General features: G+C 47.5%; 1 long non-coding RNA gene across 1 annotated transcript; it reads right to left on the bottom strand.

Moving 5' to 3' along the window:
* Window positions 1-1,391: 1,391 nt before the first annotated feature.
* Window positions 1,392-17,121, bottom strand: LOC140620805 (uncharacterized). Its single transcript, XR_012020519.1, has 6 exons — window positions 16,986-17,121; window positions 8,490-8,554; window positions 6,631-7,843; window positions 3,818-3,984; window positions 2,568-2,666; window positions 1,392-2,174 (listed from the first exon to the last, which is right to left on the bottom strand). It is a non-coding gene; the product is annotated as an uncharacterized lncRNA (long non-coding RNA).
* Between the last annotated feature and the right edge of the window lie 1,016 nt (window positions 17,122-18,137).

Genomic DNA, 18,137 nt, shown 5'->3' with positions numbered 1-18,137 from the left:
AGACTCCACGTTCAGTGCGGAGCCCAATGTGGGACTTGATCTCACAAACCTGAAACCATGACCTGAGCCAAAACCAAGAGTCAGACGCTAAGCTGGCTGAGCCACCCAAGTGCCTCTTATTTGCATACTTTTTATTGAAGTACACTAAAGATATAGAAGAGTTCTTTTTTTTTTTTTTTAAAGGCATCTTCAATAATTTAAGGTCCTTAGCTGGCATATGGATAAGGCTATGATGAGGCAGGGACCCCTAGGTATCTCCTAATTTCACTGTTTCCCTTTTAGAAGGAGACTTTTGACATTTGTTTGGGCACAGGGCCAGCTAGAATAAAAACTACAGCTTCCAGCTTCTTTTGTGCGTATGGTTTCGTGACTAAGCCCGGCCAGGGGGATGTAAAGGAATGATAGCTGGCAAACTTTCAAGAAGCTGCTTCAGGCAGGTGACATGCCCTTCTTTCCTTCTCCTCTCCTTCCAACTGGCTCAGGAGTAGACAAGACGGCTGGAGCTTGGCAGCTATCTTGGTCTGGGAGGAAGAAGCCCCGCTGCAAGCTGTGGCACTTAGGCTGGCTGCTTCTTGAACTTCACCGAGCTCCCACAGCAGCCGTGGGCTGATTCCCTCCAGATCTTTTTACAAAGGTAAATATACTTCTCCCTCCCTTAAGCCCCTGTTTCATGGTTTCTGTTATTTGTAGTCAGATTTAATCTCAATTGATGTATGGGGGGCACCAAATTCAGGTTACTTTGAGGAGGAGGAGAGAGTATGATCATCTTCAATATTATTGGTTAAACCTTAGTTTCTTAAGCTGAGTGGTGGGCATACAGGTGTTAATAATGATATCTTATTATTCGGGGGGGTTATTGGAATATCATAAGCACAATCTTTTATTTATTTTATTTTATTTTATTTTATTTTATTTTATTTTATTTCTTTAAGTGCAATCTTCTTAAAAGGCACTGGCAGGAATGGTGTTGAAGCAAGGCCAGGAGACACATAGAAAAGAGAATCAACTGGTGGCAACTTTTGGCTTCATCCAGCTGCTATGTCTGGATTAGCTTTGGTGTCAGGGTCTGAGTGTAGCCTCGGAACAAGCCTCATAGAGTAAACAAGACTTGTAAGGGCAAAGGTGAGTTCAGCCTGTGGGTACAGATCCAGTGTCTGGAAGCAAGAAGGGAAGGAGAAGAAGGCGACTGGGTACCACTCCCTCCCCCAAGCTGCCAAGTGCCCGTCTGAGTTAGGTCAACAGGAAACTCTCATTGTAGACCAGGCATGGAAGGGTCCCTTGGCCCCTCCTACCTTCATTTTAAGGGAAGAAAAGAAGTATTTCACAGACATCTTTTCTTTTCTTTTTTTCTTTTCTTTTCTTTTTTTCCAAGTAAGCTCTACACCCAACATGGGGCTCGAACTCACAATCCTGAGATCAAGAATCATATGCTTTAACAACTAAGCCAGCCAGACGCCCCCACAGAACACATTTTCACCGCAAGAAATTCGACCAGATGTGATTAAAGTAAAACATGAACATACTCGCCTCCTCAGATCTCATCTGACCCCTCAGAACCAGCCATGCTGAACAGTGTAGTGAGCATGTGGTTGTTGGCAAGGCCAACGTAAAGGGTGGAGCCCCAGGGAGCCCAGGCGGATATCTTCAGCACCCGGGGGGCCCTCTGCCTGGATACTGCTCACACCTACTGCAGGCGATGGGGGCTGGGGAAAGGGCTCTGCTCCTGAGCAGGTAGGGTAGGCCTAGGAACTCCTTGAATGTGTAACTCGGGTGCATGCCTGGGATCAGGATGTTCCAGAAGAGGAAGACCTACTTCTTGCCTTGACTGGTCCTAAGCCTATCAGCCACACGTTACCAGGAGAGGCCCCCGAGCCCAGGAAGCCACTTTCTCCCACATTTGAAAAAATGGCAGCAGCTCCAAGCATTCCTGAGTACCATGGTGACAGACATCACAGACACATATGGATAGACAGGCATCTTTGTGGGATATCTTGAGCCTGATGAATCATGTGTCAGGAAACAGGCACCCTAGACCTCTGAGTATTCAAGTTTGCAGCAGCAAGAACGGCTTGTGGTGACACGTATATGGATGCTGTGCCCAGGTAACTGTACCATGGATCATCCCTCGTCTCTTTTTTGTTAGAGGATGTAGCAAGTTATGCTAGTTCCGTTCCCTGGAAGAGCCATGGAGACCACATTGCTTGAGATAGGAATCGAGAGAGCTTGGCAAAGGCTTTCTCTTGACTTTAACAATTATAAACATACAAAGGCAGCTAGTTTTACTACTGAGTTATCTTTACAGAGAAGTCAGGAGTGTTCTCATAATTCAGACTCCCTGTGTCTGACTCAATACTGAGTAGTAACACTTATAGGCACCAATATTGTTGTTAAATGGATTTTTGCATTTTATTTTGCAATATTATCTCATTAAATCCATATGTCAAACCCGAAAAAGGTAATAGGTAAGATGATCCCCAAATTACAGATGAGCAAACTGAGGCTGAAGAAGCTTACATAATTTCAGAAATTTCAGAAGTCACGTAGCTGATTAATGATGGAGCACATACCTGAACTCAAGCTGACTTCAGGGCCAGACCCCATAGGCTTAATCAACAAGGTGTTGGGTTCTCTCTGGAACGCTAAGGAAGCCAAATTCAGTGTAGATGCTGCGGAAAGGCCATTTGGATATTCATCACCAAAAGATCAGAAAGGCATCATTGTAAGGGCAATCGGAACCAAGAACATCTTGGTCTTTTTGTGTCATCTAAAGACTATTTTGTCAGGGCACCTGGTGGCTCAATTGGTTGAACGTTGACTCTTGGTTGCAGCTTAGGTTGTGAGCTCAGGGTTGTGGGATCAAGTCCGTGTTGGGCTCTGCACTGCATGTAGAGTCTGCTTAAGATTTCTGACTTTCCCTTTCCCTCTCCCTCCGCCTCTGCCCCTCTTCCCACTCTTGGGAGTGTGTGCTCTCTCTCCCTCAAATAAATACAACCTTTAAAAAAAAAACAAAAAGAAAATCTTGTCTTTTTTGTGTCATCTAAAACGCTATTTGCTAGCAAAACAACAAAACAAAACAATGAAAAAACCAACAACAGAATGATCTAGCCAGTGATTTAACCAATAAGGAATATTAACTCTCTCACATAACCCGAGGTCCAGAGATGGAGCAGCTCCAGGGCTGGTTGACTTCACAGTTCAATATCAAATGCAATGCTTCAATGGCAAATGCAAGACCTAGGTTCTCACCGTATTTTTGCTAATCCATCCTCAGTGTACTGTATCCCCACTTTGCCCATGGGGGATAATTGCAAGGCCTCAGTGGATCCCTGAAATCACAGATGGTCCTGAACACTATATAACAAGGTTTTTCCCTATCAGCTTATGACAAGGCTCATAAACTCGGCACAGTAAGAGAATAACACGGCTAATAATAAACTAGAATTATAAAAATATGCTGTAATAAAAGCTATGTGAGTGTAGCCTGTCCCTCTCAAAGTATCTTATTGAACTACCACCACCTTCTTCTTGCGATGGTTTGAGATGATAAAATGCCCATGTGCTGAGATGGAGTGAGGTGAGCGACACAGACATTGGAACGGTGTCAGGCTACTATGGACCTGCTGACAATATGTCAGGAGGAGGATCATCTGCCTCCAGACTGTGGTTAACTGTGAGTAACCGAAGCCACAGAAGGTACAACTGCAGATAAAGCGGAACTACAGTATTGACCTTTGCAAGCTTGTCCCTCGCGGTCACAAGATGGTTGCCATCAATCTCACACAACCATGTCCAAAGGCCACAAGGTCAGAAGACATACCTTTTCCTCACATCCCTTTTGAAGAATATGGAGCAGACTTCCTTCCACGTCTCCTTTTATGCCATAACTGTGCCATGTGTGCATTCTTAAGTCAATCACCAGCAGGGAGAATGGAATTGCTACTGTGATTGGTTTGGTGGTTAACAAAGGCTGCACATTAGAATCACCTGGAGAGTTAAAAATAAAAAAAAAAAGTACCTATATCCAGGTCCCAGTTCTAGAGACTCTTGTTTTACCTGATCTCAGATCCACCCAGGGGTACCTTTAAAATCTCCCCAGGCACTCTACTGCACAGTCAGGGTTGAAAACCCTTCATGTAGACCAACCAGGTTTCTTCTCTGGGGCTCTGGAGCTAGAGCAGGAAGGGGGTGGCCTGCCATGAAACACATGGTTGCCTGGTTCCTGAACAGAGCTGGGCTTCTAGGTAGCAAGAAAGAAGGTGGGGTGGTGGACCAGGGATGGGGATGGCTGTTGGAGAGGCAGCCATAATCGGCCCGCCCTCCCTTGCTGGAGGCCGGGATTCCGGCAGAGTTAAGGCAAACTCAGAGTTCTTCTCTTCTGGCCATCAGATGCTTTCACTGATACAATCGGGTTTCCCGAAGTGTGGCCTTTGACCCCAGGACAACTTAAAATGCAGTCTGGGCTCCACTCCAGACTGGCGGAACTAGGATATCTGAAGGTAGGACCTGGGGACTGGCATTGCAACAACGCCCCCCCCACCCCATAGCGGTCTCCTGTACACTCTCATGTTGAAGAACCACTGAATTAGATGCAGCAGAAACAAAGTACAAGGGGTCCAGGTTTTCCCTTTCTCCAGGAAGACGCCACTTGAGTATTAGTTTTCTTATTATTCTCTTTTGGGTCCCAGTGATTTGGGAAGATGACAAATGTGAACCTGAAAGTTGGATCTTGGAGCCAAGTGCTGAAGAGGAAGGTGGGGAGGGTTGCTGAGCTGCAATCTCAGCAGCTCAGAGGTGGCCTCAGCGACAGGCCCATTTTCCAGCTGGGGAAGCCACTCTGTGCTGGAAAGAGGGGCAGCAAGGCATGCCCCCCAGAGGAGGCTACACAGCTGCTCTCTGGGGGTGCTATTGGCAGTTTTGAGCAGGCTGTGCACATGTGTACGTAGGGAGATTGGTCCTTCAAGGTTCTCGTGAAATACTGGAAGTAATATTAATTAGTCCTATTCCTTGATGAATGGATTCTTAGCCTGGAACCAGTGAAATGGGAACCAGCATGACTTTCCAGGGCAGGCCTTCCCAGCTGTGGCTCCCAGGCTTCAAGACCTCCGGCCTCCCTCCTGGTCTTTGGTGCACGAGGGATGAATCTCACCATGCCATGTCCCCATGTCTTGGCTCCCCACCCCCCAGAACAGCCACAGATCCTTCGGTATCTGTCCCCTTCTACCTCTCTAGCCAGTTGCCTCTCTGCTTGCTCCTTTGCTTCCTCACACTGAACACCTGTGGGTTCCCCCCCACCTTGCAAAGCCCCCACTGGCAAACTCAGATCTTGTTCTCTAATTCATACATTGAGGAGCCGGTTCAGGAAGCCAGTCCTGATCTCCCTCCTCCCTCCTGCCAATGCAGAACTCCCTCTCCTATGTTGGCACCCCGATGGCACCTCACGAAGACTTCCCTGGAAGTGCTTGCAGCCCTTTTTTTGCATGCAGAGGAGCACGTGTCTCTTTTGGAGCCCCTTGGGCAAGGAAGCCTTCACTCTATAACCTGAGCCTTCGGAGCAGCAGGGGCCCATCAGGTGCTTGTTGATGGAATGAACGATGTTTGGCCTGGAGATCTATGTGGAGCCGTATCTAAGATACCTCAAGTGTCAGGAGTCTCTCCACCTTCCTGGCAGCCAAAGCCCAGGGGAAATGAGTCTTGCCCCATCACCACTATGTTTTGACTCTAACAAGTACAAAAAGCTAGCCTCTGCTGAGCTGAGCCCTCTAAGAAGCAGGAGAAGCTTCCAGAGCAGGAGCTTAGTGTGCTGGGAAGGCTGAGCGCAGCCTGTTCCTTGACGACCTGGAAACCAGTGTGGAGGAGAGAAGGCAGAAAGGAGGGTGGAGAAGGGGAAGATCAGCTGGTGAAGGTTTTCCAGAAGCCATGTGCTTCATAATGCAGCAGTCTTCTCTTTCCTCCCCATGAAAGCACCTCAACGTGGGTGTCACTATTCTCCCAGAGGCCACTAGAGTGTGGTCAAGAGCGTGAACTTGCTCCAGATCCCATAGCAAGAAAAGGAGGCCAGTCTGTTTGTTTTTAAATACAGAGCAGGTTGGGCCAGGCTGTGCTGTGACCTCCACTTCTGGAAACCAACATGACAGGGAGGCTGCTCACGCATCTGCGAGATGGGGCCCACCTGGGCAGGAGAGCAGGCGAGGACACACTTCCAGAACCAGGGCTCTCTCTAGACCCTTATAGACATGCTCCCTCTATACGAATATAATAGAGCACAAAGCTCTTTAGTTCTGCTGCAAAAGGCTGCCAACGGAAACACTAGGTAAGGGGCACCTGGGTGGCTCTGGCTCAGCAGTTGAGCATCTGCCTTAGGCTCAGGGTGTGATCCCGGGGTCCTGGGATCGAGTCCCACATCGGGTTCCTTGTGGGGAGCCTCCTTCTCCCTCTGCCTCTCTTTGTGGGTCTCTCATGAATAAATAAATAAAACCTAAGAAGCAGAAGCAGCAGCAGCACTAGGTAAAACGTGTGTGCTAGAAAGGTGTACCCCCCGGAGAGGAACGATTTTGAAATCAGACAACTCTTAGCTGAGTGAGCTTGGGCAAATGACTTCACCCCACCTGACCTCACCAGCAATTTCCTCACCTGCAAAATGAAAATAACGATGCGTGCCCTGCGTAACTCTTCAAGGATGAGATGTGGATGAAGGAGTCAGCTCAAGCCGGGGCCACGGTGAGCACGCACTGATGAGCTATATTATTACTGTGCTGCTACTAGAGTACATTTTTGTCGCCTCCGAGCTTCCCCCGAGTGCTAGGCTGGAGGAGGGCAGGAACCAGAGCTGTCCCTCGTCTCTGCCTCTCCAGGGCCCAGACATTGTCTGGCATGAAGCTGGCACTTGGTAAAGGTCTGATGGGTTGAATTCAGAGATTTTTCCTTACTGTTCTGTGGCACTTTGTCCTTCTTCGAATCCTCTGAATATTTTCTGCCTTTGGAGCCTGGCAGATGCCTGTGGGGCAGGCAGGGCTTGGTGGTACTATCATTCCCATTTTACAGCTGCCCAAAATTGAGGCTTACGGAGGTGATGCTTCCTGCCCCAGTCACACGGCTGAACTGAGCTGAACTGAGCTGAGGTCAGGCTCTTCAGACTGTGGGTTTCACGGCCACTGTTTGTGAAAACCGTGACAGGGAACAGAAGGTGTTGCAACAAGCTGAGTTGGAAATCCCCAGGGAGACACCTCCTTCCTCAATTCCCAGGGCTTCTTGCCCATAGATTCAGACAGGGCTTCAGAGGATGCTCGAGCCCAGGTCATCCGGTCACACTGATCTTGGCCCCTCTTCCTGTCCGGGCTCAGCCCTGCCCTCTATCCAAGGTGGACCCCAGCTGGATGATCCTGGCCCACCAGAAAGGACCTGGCAAGCTCTGTGGGTTTCAGCACATTTGAGGCAGGGACTGCCTGGGGGCCTTGCCCAGCTGCAAAGACACCCGAGGTCCGCATCCTGGCCTGGCCCACAGCCTCACTGACAGGTTTATTACCAGCTTTTATGACTCCCAAGCTTAGTCACTGCTTAAGTCAGCCTGTTCAGAAACAAACACTTAACAAAGCTGTGACCCAGATGGTTGGGTGGGGAGAGGCACGCCCCACCCCTGTGGAACTGGCCTCCGGAGCCAAGTCTGGGGCAATGAGCCTGGGGTCCTGGTGTGTTTCGGTGACCTGCATGGTTGTCCTTTATTTTCCCCAAGTGTCCATTCCTGAGTTTTCAGGGGGTAGGAAGCAGATGCTGCTGCCATCAGTGACAGCCTGACACTTGTCAAGGGCATCTGATCCTGTCCCCAGGCCTTCCTTGAGAGCTGAGCCTGAAGGGATGAAGGGGACAGAGTTGGTACATCCCCTGGCAGACAAATCAACCCCTCTCTTGGCTTTCAGTTTACATGCTGAAGATGGAAGCCCAAACTCTGACCCAAATCAATCCTACCCTGGATTCCAATTCCTGATGTTTCTCCACCCCCATCACCAACCCAGCGTGGCCTCTATTAAAACCAGAAGCCTCTCCAGATTCTCTCTAAGCTCGTACCAGGTCTGCAGCCCTTCATCTACCCGGAGCTGGTCCAGACCCAGGTGGAGGGGAGCATACCTGGGCCCAGCTTGCATGGAGAGCCCCAGGGGGACTGAGGAGCCCTAACCTTGGAGCCTCCCTTCCTGCTGTAAGGACACAGGCCTCTGCTGGTGACCCTCCCTCCAGCTCAGTTAGGGTCGCCTCCCCAGGCAAGAAAAGAGGTGAGGTGCCAAGTTAACTACAAACTGTCTCAGATCCAGTGCTTGTGGCTCAGAGATTTGGATGAGAGGAAAGAATTTGGAGGAATCCACTGGACTTGAGTTGGCTTACTTGTCTATCTTCTTTGCAGCGTGGCTTTAGGGCACTTGGGTCATAGCATCTGCTCTCATTCTCCTGCTGCTCATTTAACTCTTATACCCCTGGATCAAGTCACCATTGCCACTTGCCTGATTATAACTGCTGGACTGGTTGGAATGATGTCCTGGTTGGAATGACAGCTCCATTCCAGCTCCTGTAATGAATAATAGTTATTATTTTTATTCTCTTCCCCCCCTGGAATTTTTATCTTCTTAATTACAATCCATTTCCCTCACTTCTTTCTTTCTTTCTTTCTTTCTTTCTTTCTTTCTTTCTTTCTTTCTTTCTTTCTTTCTTCTTTCTTTCTTTCTTTTCTTTCTTTCTTTCTTTCTTTCTTTCTTTCTTTCTTTCTTTCTTTCTTTCTCCTTCCTTCCTTCCTTCCTTCCTTCCTTCCTTCCTTCCTTCCTTCTTTCTTTCCTTTCTTTCTTTCTTTTCTTTCTTTCTTTCTTTCTTTCTTTCTTTCTTTCTTTCTTTCTTTCTTTCTTTCTTTCTTTCTTTCTTTCTTTCTTTTCTTTCTTTCCCACACATGCACTGGAGTTTTATTTTAAAAATTGCTCTTGGGCGTCTGGGTGGCTCGGTCAGTTAAGTGTCCGGGCTCAGCCCTGCCCTCTATCTGACTCTTGGTTTCTGTGCAGGACATGATCTCAGGGTCAAGACTGAGCCCCATGTCCAGCTCCATGCTGGGTGTGGAGCCTGCTTAAGATTCTCTCTCCCTCTCCCTTTACCCCTCCACTTTCCTGTTCACATGCACTCTCTCTCTTAAAAAACAGTAAAGTATAAAATAAAAAATAGAAATTGCTCCTGATCTCTAGTTAATTATAATACTGTGAGACCCACCATAATGCTGTTAAAGGAGGAAAAACTCACACACACGAAATGCAGGGCAACATCACGGATAAGTTTATAAAACGACTGGGATAAGCTTGTGCCCTGGGCAGCTCCAGGCTCTATTGGCCAAGCTCTATTATCAGTTATACTATATCCGAATCTGTCATCACAGGAGCGCATCCCTGCAGGGTTCTACTGCACAGGTACCAATACCTACATTTTGGACTTTAGCTCCAGAAAGTCCAAGGTTTAAATCTGAGCTCTGCCACTTGCTGATTTTATGACACAGGTCAACGTAGAAGCCTCAATGCTAGTTTTTTTCATTTATAAAGTGGTAGAGAATCATACTTATTTCATAGAGTTGCAGTGAGATTGAAGTGCTGTATCAGCTAGCCACTGCTGTGTAACAATCAACCACCATATTTCAGTGACATACACAATAAATGTTTCCGAGGGCTGGCCAGGCCAATCATTGTAGCTGGGTGCACTGGGCAGCTCAGCTTCAAGTGGCAGCTCTGGCTGACTCAAGTCTACTCTGTGAATCTCGCTGTGGGCCCAGCTAAAGTGGCAGCAGCCGTCTGGGGAAAATCTCTTCTCATAACAATGGCAGAGCACAGGACAAGACTGCTCAAGCCCATTTCAGGCCCTGCTTGCATCTCATCTACAAACATCCAGTGACTAAAGTAAGTCACAGGCTGAGCCCAGTGACAGGGGTAGGAAGCAGTCTGCCCACAATTAGTCCATGGCAAGAGCGTGGGAGCGAGGAGGAGTGAAGAACAGGGCTTGTCATTCAATCAACCACAGATGACAATGCTCCTTCAGTGCAGCTATTTAGCTCCTGACATGTGGTAGGTGCTTAGTAAATGGCAACAATGATCGTTGCATGACTCCTTATAGTTCACTTAAAGCAAAATGTCTCAGTCTCATCCTTGGCTGGTAGCAAAGTCAGGAATGGAATCTGGGCCTTGAACCATCTTGCTACCATTCAGCATTTTCCAGATGGTCCCATCACCAGCCTCCCATGACCTAGCCTGACCCCTTACACTGAAGAGGGGAGGTAGGATAAGAAGTATGAATCTAAAAGTGGCAACCTCAGGCCCCAGTGGCCCCAGATATGTCCCAGACATGTGGACTGACATCAAAGGAACAGTTGATGCTCCCTCTGTTCCCATTTGCTTAGTGATAGGGAACTGGTGGGGGAGAACATGGCTTTAGGTTAGAATCCTGGTTCCGCTACTGGCTGGGTGACTATAGGTTCCAGAAGGCTGCTTTCCCTGGGTGGTTGTTCTATATTAGGTCTCCCATGTCACCCTCTCATGGCCCTCTTGGCCCTTCCTTGATTGTATTTTACGGTGACATGCAATTGTATATTTATATGTGGGCTCATTTCTTTAATGCCCCCCAGACTGTAAACTCCATGAAGGCTGTTGGGGTCTGTTGAGGTTGGTTACTACCTAGTGCTTGGTACAGTACTTGGTATGTTTATCTATGGGATAAATGAGTAAGTGAATTCAAACTCCTGGAGTTTTATCACCCTCTTGTGAAATATGAGCTAATAATATGTTCTTTAAATAGTTTTTTTTTTTTTTTGAGAATTGTAGAGGAAACTATTGGAAGAATGCCTTCCATGGGTGCTAGCGTGGTATGGGTGCATGGTACATGGTATATATGTCCAGTGCTCTATCCTTAATTCTTACCATTCGGTGGCTAAGTGCACAGAGTCTAGAAGATTTTCAAAGCAGACCTGTACTTCTAGATTCTCTTTCCAGTTAGTTCCTCATCTCCACAGTGGAGATTGGGGGGTGTTTGTTCTAGATTCCTGGGCTGCCCCACTCAGCTGCTCTTGTCTAGTCGGTAGGGAAACCCTTCCTATTTGGTCCCATTCTATTACCACCCACTTCTTTATGCTCTCCAGGTCCTTCTGACTTAGGGTTGTGATTTAGTGAGGACTTACTGGTGAGGTCTCATTGTAGTTAAAATATTGAAATCCTCTCATACAGGATGATAAAAAATACTAGTTGATGAGATTATAAACCAACAGATAACCTTGGCCCTGGCAGTCCAGAGGAGGTTACCAGGACTAAGGGGGATACTGGAGAGGATGCTAGAAGCCATTGGTAGCATCAAGTAAATAAGGGCAGTGAGGGTTAGTACCACGCCTGCCACCACTGTAGAGCAGCCAGCTTTGGTAACGCAGCAAAGTAGGGGGCAGGCCAGGCAGCCACGTGACAGATGCTGTCTACATCCAGGCCATGTGGTAGGTGTGTTCCTGGCCATGATGTGTGGGTAGGACACCTTACAGCCCTGGCTGTGATGAACACTGGGTGCCAGAGACCCTAGTGACCATCATTCTTGGAAGAGTTTGAGGCAGACCCTGTAGGCAACCATGGCTCAGACAGGGGTTTTCTAGCTGGTGGCACCAACAAAGGGGAAAAAATATCATCCCACAAATGAATTGGAATTATTAGAAGGGTTGAATGAATGATGTATAATCCAATGTTTGTCCCTAAAGAGAAATTTCAGTATAGTTTTTAAAGAATAGAAGGTAATCGAATGTACATATTAATTAATTAGTTGATTGATTATGGGCCAGGTTGTACATAGTTTGTACATCCCCTCACCTGGTCCCTCCCCAGGCTCCTCTTCACTTCTGCAGTCACTCGGCGCTACTTGGCTTTACACCTGCTCTGGCCTCAGGCTGAAGCAGCTGCAAGATAAGTAGGCCTTTTCCTGGGTCAGAGGTGACTTCTCTTGCTTAGCACTTGGGTGTTTATTCTATGTTTCCTCTTTTTTTTTTTTTTTTACCTCGAGCCCTATGATGGTTAATTTTATGTGTAGACTTGAGTGGGCTCAGATATTTGGTCAAACATTATTCTGGGTGTGTCTGTGAATATGATTTTGGATGAAATAACATTTGAATCTACAGACTGTGGAAAGCAGATTGCCCTCCCTACGGTGGGTGGGCCTCATCCGATCAGTTGAAGGCCCAAATAGAACAAAATGCTCATCCTCCTGCAAGAAAGAAAAAATTCCTTCTGCCTTTTTTTGATCCAAACTGAAACATTAGGGATGCCTGGGTGGCTCGGCGGTTAAACATCTGCCTTAGGCTCAGGGCGTGATCCTGGAGTCCCGGGATCAAGTCCTACATTGGGCTCCCTGCATGGAGCCTGCTTCTCCCTCTGCCTATGTCTCCATCTCTCTCTCTCTCTCTCTCTCTGTCTGTCTGTCTCTCTCTCTCTGTCTCTCATGAATAAATAAATAAAATCTTTAAAAAACAAACAAACAAATGGAAACATTAGCTCTTCTTGGGGATCAAGCCTGCTGGCTTTTGCCCTGGAACTTACACCATCAGCTCTCCTGGTTCTCAGACCTTGGTTCTGTTTTTTCCAGAGAACCCTGACTAACACAAGCCCCAATTCCTCAGACTCTCTTTACTCTTCACTTTGGGCATATGCTGGGGCCTAGCAAGCGCCCTGAGGAGAAAAACTTCCCACTTTAGGAATCTGTGGTAATTGGTATTAAACCTCTTATTCTGCTGTGTCCTTCCTCTCTGGCTGCCTCCCCATCATGTTGCTGAGTCCTGCTCCTGGCGGGGAGGGCAGGGAGCAGGGGGGAGGCAAAGTGATCTGCAAAATACATTAAACTGGCCCAGAGGGGTCATTCCCTAAAAGCATTACCTGAGTCATAGGGAGTCCTCCACAGGGGCCAGGCTTAGTGATTTATGTCACTTTTCCCAAAGACCAGGGGCTGAATGTCAGGGCTACTAATCCGCCTCCGAATGGCTCCTGGCTCAATCCAGATGGAATTAAATCCAGAATTAAAATTCAGCACTTGTTCTGGACTTGAAGGGGAGACTTAGCTATTCTCCTCGGGGAAAAAGCTGGCTTGAGGAGCATCGCTGTGGCGGTTTGGAGCACAGGGGCTGCTGCTTGGTGGCCTGTCTGCTATGTGTTGAGACAGGACAGAGTCCCTGTCACCACATTGTTTAAGATGTAATAGGGGAGTCTGGAGTGGGACACAAGAGGCTAACAGACCCTTAGACAGGAAACAGCCTCCTGCCCACCTGTTCTGCATGGCAACTCTCCCTGCAGGCGGGGGCACCCATACTCCTGCCCTCAGTGCTGCCACTGCCCTCTAGGCCTAGCTTGAGGGGCTGTTTTTCTCCTCAGCTTCTAGTAATCCTCTTCCAGAGGCTGTCTGTGGCCATAGCAAGAGGAAGGTGGGAGCCAGCGAGGTCCAGGCTGGAATGCTGCTCTGCTTCTCCTTATCCCTCAGGAAGGCTGCTTTTCACTCCACTCAGCTGTGCTCTCAGGCCAGCCCCCAGCCATGTTCCCTATGTGCCCATTGTATAATTCAAACCTAGGGGGCCCCATATGGGGGCCCCACTTATAGGCAGAGGGGGCGTAGCAAAGTGGTTAATTCTGGAGGGACCATCTGGACTTGAACCCCAGCTCCACCTCTCTGTAGCTGCATGACCCCATGTCCGTCCATGCCTGTGAGGCTCACTTACTTCAACTGTAGAATGGGAAGGATATGGTTCCTACCTTCGGGTTATTCTAATTAATGTTATTAATGGATTAAATGAGTTAAGACTATAGAGCACAGGGTCAGGCTTATCACAGTCCGCAGTAATGTTGATTAACCATTAATCCTAGCTAATTACAGGAGGGCCGCCATGGGCTTCTCCATCTGTTAAACGAGATACTTGCAGAGTGTTTCCTGGAACCTGGTTCCTAGCAAGCTCTCTGAATTCTCATTCCTTTCTTTTCTTCTTGGTGAATGTTCTTTACTCTCGTTGTTGTCTGGAGACTCAGCATTAATCAATAAAGCCACAGAGATGTAATCTGGAGTGGAGACGCTTTGCTCTAAAATGTTGCCTTGTATAAAAAGCTTCTGCACAGCAAAAGAAACAGTCAACAAAACTACAAGACACCCTACAGAATGGGAGAAGGTACTTGCAAATGACGTATCAGATAAAGGGCTGGTATCCAAGATCTATAAAGAACTTATTAAACTCAACAGCAAAGAAACAAGCAATCCAATCATGAAATGGGCAAAAGACTTGAACAGAAATCTCACAGAGGAAGACATACACATGGCCAACACGCACATGAGAAAATGCTCCGCATCACTGGCCATCAGGGAAATACAAACCAAAACCACAATGAGATACCACCTCACTCCAGTGAGAATGGGGAAAATAAACAAGACAGGAAACCACAAATGTTGGAGAGGATGTGGAGAAAGGGGAACTCTCGTGCACTGTTGGTGGGAATGGGAATTGGTGCAGCCACTCTGGAAAACTGTGTGGAGGTTCCTCAAAGAGTTAAAAATAGACCTGCCCTACAACCCAGCAATTGCACTGTTGGGGATTTACCCCAAAGATACAGATGCAATGAAACACCGGGACACCTGCACCCTGATGTTTCTAGCAGCAATGTCCACAATCGCTAAACTGTGGAAGGAGCCTCGGTGTCCATCGAAAGATGAATGGATAAAGAAGATGTGGTTTATGTATACAATGGAATATTCCTCAGCCATTAGAAACAACAAATACCCACCATTTGCTTCAATGTGGATGGAACTGGAGGGTATTATGCTGAGTGAAGTAAGTCAATTGGAGAAGGACAAACATTAAATGTTCTCATTCATTTGGGGAATATAAAAATTAGTGAAAGGGAATAAAGGGAAAGGAGAGAAAATGAGTGAAAATATCAGTGAGGGTGACAGAACATGAGAGACACCTAACTCTGGGAAACGAACAAGGGGTAGTGGAAGGGGAGGTGGGCGGGGGGATGAGGTGACTGGGTGATGGGCACTGAGGGGGGCACTTGGTGGGATGAGCACGGGGTGTTATGCTAAATGTTGGCAAATTGAACTCCAATTAAAAAAAAAATGTTGCCTTGTCTTGAAAGGCCTCGCAGCTGGGGACAGATCCTCCTTGATCCCAGCGTTGGGAGTGGTGATTGTTGCCCAGAGGAACAATGGTCCTCTAATGGTCGTCTAATGGTCCAGGCCCTGTAGATGCTACAAAGTTAGCTCATCTTCATATCATGCCCCCCCAGGCTACAGGACTTGAGAGAGTCCCAGCCTCAGAAACACCACCATTCTGAGATAGAGCACCCAGTTTTCAGCTCTCCTGTGCTTCGGAGAGAGCACCACCCTATCCCTCATGATTCAGAGATAATCTTTGTCTCTTTTTCTTTGAGTGCCTGTGATTGTTAATTTATGTATCAAATAGACTGGGCCACAGGGTGCCCAGATATTTGGTCAAATACCATTCTGGGTATTTCTGTGAGGATGTGTTTGGATGAGATTAACATATTTAAATCAGTAGCCTAAATAAAGCAAAGATGGTTCTCCTTAATGTGGGTGAGCCTTATCCAATCAGTTGAAGGGCTGAGTAGAACAAAAGGTTGACCCTCCTCTGAGCAAGAGAGAATTCCTCCTGCCTGACTGCCATCAAACTGGGACAGCAGTGTCTGTCTGTCTTCAGACTCCAACTGAAACACTGGCTCTTCCTGGGTCGTGAGCCTGCCAGCCTTTGGATTGGAACTTACATCATTGGTTCTGAGGCCTTCCAACTTGGACTGGACTCCACCTTTGGCTTTCTTTGGTCTCTAGCTTGCCCACCCAATGTGCAGGTCTTGGGACTTGTCAGCCTCCATCATCCTATGAGCCAATTCCTTATCATAACGAATCTCTCTCTATGGGTACTTCCTATTGGTTCTGTTTCTGGAGAACCCTAGCACAGCGCCCACTCTGCAGTGTAGGGCTCCTCCTTTTATGCTCCATGGCCCTTCCACCATCTCCCCCCATATGGTCCTGGACCCCCCTAGCATTCCCAAAAGGGCATGTCTTTGATTTCCCCATGCCTGTGACCCCCCTCCCGACCCATAAATGCCTGGGTGTGCAGGGAGCTCCACTTGGCATCAGCGGGGGCACCCTGCCAGTGCCTTCCCTGCCCTGACTTCACTTACCAGAAGGCGACCAGAAAGTCTGGTGAATAAAACCCAACAGAGAGCCTCGACCTGGGGGTTGGTCAGAAGCTGGTATAGGACGGAGCAATGTTACAATTAAGTAAATGGATGACCTCAATTCGGAGACGGTGTTTGTTGAATTGAATCTTCAGCGAGTTAACTTTCCTCATATGAGTAAAAATGATATTTGGGATTAAGTCTTCACTGCACTGAATGCATTACTGGATTTCTGCTTCTTGTCATTAAAAAGAGGACGTAACCTTCACTAAGGCGGTCTGCGGGGACCGGGACAGCTGGGGTAGCCTCTGAGTGCCGGCTGACCACAGGGGATTAAGGCCGAACACAACTCATTTCACACTGACAATAAGCTGATTTGTTTTTGTTTTTAAATCAGCCTTATTAAACTGGCTGCGGCTCGTGTGGGATCTGCGGGAGCATCGCAGGGCAAGGCTTTGCAAAGCCACTTTCAGACAACTGCCCCTTCCTGCTGTAACTATGGGAGTAAGCTGGGGAGATTGGCAGCTGCCCAGAGGCCTGGGTAGGATCCAGAAGGTGTGTGTCCTCCCAGGAAGCACCTGAGTGTGGGCAGCCTGCATCCAGCTGCTGAGCGACAGGGGACGCGGTGCACCGGTCACATGGGCATGGCTGAGCCTCGCCAGCGGTTCTCCGCATCCACCAGCCTCCCTGGAGTTCCTCAGGGGTCCTTCCTGACTGTGCATTGGGATAACCTCACCGCCCCCTTACCCGTCCTCTCCACAGCCCCACTGAAGACCCTACGTTAGTTCTAGAAGAGATCATAAATCTTCCAAGCCGGTCCTGGGAATGTTTGCAAATCTGCTGGACCCTCTCAGGAGATCCGCAAGGTCAAAACTATTTGCACACTAGAACATTGTGACACTGTTGGCCTTTTCCCCTTTCGTTCTCTCACTAGTGTGTAGTGGACTTTTTCAGAAGCTTTATGACCTGTGATGACATCATCACCCTGATGGCTGGTGAATGTGTGCTTGTGCCTGCTAGTTTGTTAAATGTTTCTCCTTTTTGATTTTGGATGCAGAAAATAGAAGGCATATGAATGCAAGTTCTTTGGAGTTCCTACTGCTTTAAGAGTATAAAGGGGTCTTGAAACCAAGAAGTTTGAGCACCTCCATTCTGGATCTTTCTTTTTCTCCTTCAGAGTGAGGTTATCTATGTCTATATCTATGTCTATGTCTATATCTATATCTATATCTATATCTATATCATCTATATCTATATCTACATAATTTATTTATTCATGAGAAAGAGAGAGAGGCAGAGACACAGGCAGAGGAAGAAGGAGGCTCCTGCAGGGACCCAATGCAGCACTCGATCCCGGATCCCGGGATCACGCCCTGAGCTGAAGGCAGGTACTCAACCGCTGAGCCACCCAGGCGTCCCCAAAGTGAGGTTCTGTATTTATTTAGTATTTGTGTATTTTTAACCATCACCATGTAAGACCATGCTATCATTTTTCTTAGGTTCCTATCTCTCTTTTAAATGCATGATTGACCAAATTTCTGAGTGTTAGGCCCCAACTTTACTTTTTCCTACTAACTTGGTAACTTTTATTATGTAATTAATTTTTTAAAAATTGTGGTAAAATACACATCACGAAATTTAACATCGTAATGATTTCTAGGCTTACGATTCAGTGGTGTCCAGTGTGTTCACGTTGTTGCACAGCCATCACCCACTCACCACACATCTCCAGAACTACTTCTGTCTTGCAAAATTGAAGCTCTCACCTATGAAATGCTAAACGCTACCCCCCTCACTCCACACCCCCGACCCCTGGCAACATCCATTCTTTCTGTCTCTGAATTTGATTCCTCTAGGGACCTCATATAAGTGGAATCCTACAGTATTTGTCTTTATTTTTTTAAGATTTTATTTATTTATGAGAGAGAGAGA

Source organism: Canis lupus, chromosome 29 (assembly GCF_048164855.1).
Source record: "Canis lupus baileyi chromosome 29, mCanLup2.hap1, whole genome shotgun sequence".
Taxonomy (NCBI): domain Eukaryota; kingdom Metazoa; phylum Chordata; class Mammalia; order Carnivora; family Canidae; genus Canis; species Canis lupus.
This window is presented reverse-complemented; position numbering and strand designations above follow the sequence as displayed.